The sequence below is a fragment of the Rattus rattus genome, chromosome 5, assembly GCF_011064425.1.
Source record: "Rattus rattus isolate New Zealand chromosome 5, Rrattus_CSIRO_v1, whole genome shotgun sequence".
Classification (NCBI taxonomy): domain Eukaryota; kingdom Metazoa; phylum Chordata; class Mammalia; order Rodentia; family Muridae; genus Rattus; species Rattus rattus.
The window spans coordinates 107,982,519-107,985,889 of NC_046158.1; the positions used below are offsets into that span (position 1 = coordinate 107,982,519).

At 44.8% G+C, this 3,371-nt stretch overlaps 1 long non-coding RNA gene across 1 annotated transcript; it reads left to right on the top strand.

Moving 5' to 3' along the window:
• Window positions 1–217: 217 nt before the first annotated feature.
• On the top strand, window positions 218–1,106 carry LOC116900625. The gene is made up of 2 exons (XR_004387940.1): window positions 218–531; window positions 730–1,106. It is a non-coding gene; the product is annotated as an uncharacterized LOC116900625 (long non-coding RNA).
• Window positions 1,107–3,371: the final 2,265 nt, after the last annotated feature.

Genomic DNA, 3,371 nt, shown 5'->3' on the forward strand with positions numbered 1-3,371 from the left:
TCACTGTGTCCTGCTTTGCACAATAACGGCTGGCAGCTGGGTTCTCAGTTCAGTTCCTCAAGTGAACTAGTGTTTTGTAGTTTAGTGTGAAGGACAGTAGACCCTTAAGGGTCCCAGGGGAGGGAGGGAGGGAGGGAGGAGGAGAGAGAGAGAGAGAGAGAGAGAGAGAGAGAGAGAGAGAGAGAGAGAGAGAGAGAGAGAGAACATGCAAGCTTATACTGTGTAAAGAACCATTGGAGAATATCCTCTGGCCTGAAAACATGTACCATTGACTTCTAGGTTGTTCTAGGAGCCTTTATTAAATTTAATTTCAATTAAAATGTTTGGGGAGCCAGCTCCTGGGAATACTAATCAATATGTCCCTTTAGTTGAACAGTCCCATGATGGGTCTTACATGCACCTTATTGATCTGGAATGAAGGTAATTCTCTTTTACCTGACATCTTGGCTCCTGGCAAGCTCCCCATTGGCCTCCGTGTGTTCAACCTCACCAGCATTCTGAGGCTCGAATCGGCATGGGAGCAGAGAGTGGGTAAGTAGTGCTTGTGTGTAGAATTTGGTTTTCCTTTAGAGCAGTGGTTCTCAACCTTCCTAATGATGCCACCCTTTAACACAGTTCCTCACGTTGCAGTGACCCTCAACCCTAAAACTATTTTTGTTGCTACTTAACTGTGATGTTGCTACTGTTATGACGTATAATGTAAATGTCTGTGTTTTCTGATGACATTAGGTAACCCCTGTAAAAGGCTCATTCAACCCTAAAAGGGTCTCCACCCACTACTTTAGATGGGTCTGTCTCTTCATACACAGAAACACCATCTACAGTAGAGGAAAGCTTTGCACTGGAGCTTCCTGTGAACGTCGCGATCTCACTGTCAGTAGCAAGCCTTCCCTGTGCAGCAGAAGGCTGAGAAGCACAGGCTTTGGGACCCAACATGTCTCGGCTCATGCTCCAGCTCTACCATTTCTAAGTTGGGTAGCCTGGTAGGCTAATTCATTCACTGAAGTGCTGGTTGCTCATCTAAAAGTTGGGGATGACAACAACACTTACGTCCCAGGGGTTTCATGAGGATTAAATAAAATGATGCATGTGATCTGGGCAATGACCTCAGCCCTCTCTGTCATGTTTATTAGCTTATGATACTCTCTGAACAGCTGCTGCTTCTGCCTTCATTGCCTCCTTCCTGCTTACCTAGTCTTCCTCCCATAGTTTTGCTGGGTAACTCAGGCTGGTCTTGTGGTATCTCTGTGTCTCAACTTCCCAGCTACTGAGATCACAAGCTTGCCTGGCTTTGCAATTCTCCTGACAAGGTAGTAGTCTGCTAGTTGCTGATTCTCCAGGCATCTTACCTTGACTGTGTGATGTGACAAGCAGGTTTTCTGAACTGGTAACTTTATCTCAAGTTTGAGCTATGAGTGTATGACCTTCAGTTTAGGTTAAGCTGTGAATGATACAAAGAAATGAAGATAGTTTCTTGTCTGCAGCACAAGAAATCCCAGTCTGTTATAACAGCTCCAGAGTGATCACGGTGCAAAGACAAGCTCTTTCTTTCTTTCCATTCTATCTTAAGCATGTGATTACCATCTTCACAGATAAGTACCCAAAGTCACCAGTTATCTCATGAGTAATGGCAAGTTTGAGTGCGCCGATGAGTTCTAATGAGTAGGAACTAGTACATACATCTTATTCAGATGTATATATAAGTCAGAGGGTAGGTGCACACCCCACTCCTGGTACCAATCTGCATCAGGATCCAGTTAGAAGACAGAAATCATAGGTTGTTTGGTTTTTGTTTTTGTTTTTTTAAATTGTATGGGTGTTTTCCTCAATTACTCTATACCTTATCTGTTGAGTTCAACAGAAAATTTGTTATTTTGTCTGGTTTTGTTAGCCAGCTTGCTCTAGGGATCCCCTGTCTCCACTTTGGGGAGCTGGAATTACAGGTGGTCTTCTACACCTACCTGACATTTACTTGAGAGCTAAGGATCTCTAGTTCTCTCACTTGCACGGGAGCACTTCACCCACTGAAGCATTGTTCCACACCCCACCCCAAAATAATAGTTATTTAAACAGAGAATTAGACTTTGAATTTTAGTTGTTAAGTAGGTGTGAAGTGCTAACTGGGCAACTGAGACAGAGAGGGGAACTCTGAGGCATCACTGATAGCAATAAGAAGGTAGGAGGAGAGAAAGGATTGAGGTGCTAACAGGAGAAGCCTCGTGCCTCCAGTCATTGCCTAGTTTGCGTGCTGTGTCCTTGTGAAAGAGTCTTATAGAGATGAGTTTTTTGGGGTGGTGGTGCAAGATTGCCAAGAACAGAGTGCTAGCAGCTGGTGAGGTCAAACGCTGTGAGGACTGGCCAATTCTGTGAAAGCCAAAGAACTATACATGGGAACTGAGCACGTGAGAAGAAACCACTGAGTGAAGAAATACGAGGTTAGCTTTCCGGGATAGGAAGCAGACCCAGAGGGTTCCTTTTCCTTTCTCCAGCCCAAAAAGCTCTCTATAGGCAGTGCAAACCTGCATCCATTGGCAAACAAACTTAGAAGAGTTCCAAGACCACCAGCAGAGAACAGCAGTCTGGGCTTAAAGCTGAGCTGACACAGGTCCCCTGACCACACAGCTTGTGCCTGCTGGCATTTCCCCTTGTTGATCTATTTCATGCTCTGTGGAATGGTGTGTTATCTGATGGGTGATACTCAGACATCATCACATGACCATCCCGTACCAAGTGACTTCGCTCTCTGTGGGTGGATCTTGTCTGGATTGCTAATCACTAAGGTGACTTTGTAACTGGGTTTCTATTTTTCTCGTTCCTCGCACAATTCACTGTAAAGAAGAACACCATCTTCTCCCTCACGCTCTGCCCTGGGATGAGGTTTTCTTGTTGGGTGGGTTTGGAGTTCTATTGAGGATTATGTGGAGAGCAGATATCCAGGTGTCAGCCCCTGGGGTTCTCTGTGACACTCCTAAGCTCTTCATAGTGTTTGAATCTTTGAATACTTAAATTGTAGAAACTTCAAGCAATAAGAAGGAATGGCAGTTTGGTATCCTTTATTTAGGACCTTCATTCTCCAAAGCAAACAGAAAGAAAGGTCCAGTGGTTCTCCGCCGGGCCTGTGCACTGGACTCACCTTGATGTTTGGGCATAGGTCTCTTCCAGGGACCCATGATTCCACATAGGTAAAACCTGGGTTTCAAGGTGTTTAAACCTCTAGTGGGGACTCAGTATTCTTGCAGAGCTGAGAATCCTGAAATAAACAGCCTAGATGGAGAACACCAGGACTTCTGGTTAGAGTCCGTCGGGTATGTTTGACTAAATGGAGCCAGAAATGTATGTTGGCATGACTTGCTTTTAAATCAGCAGTTTCA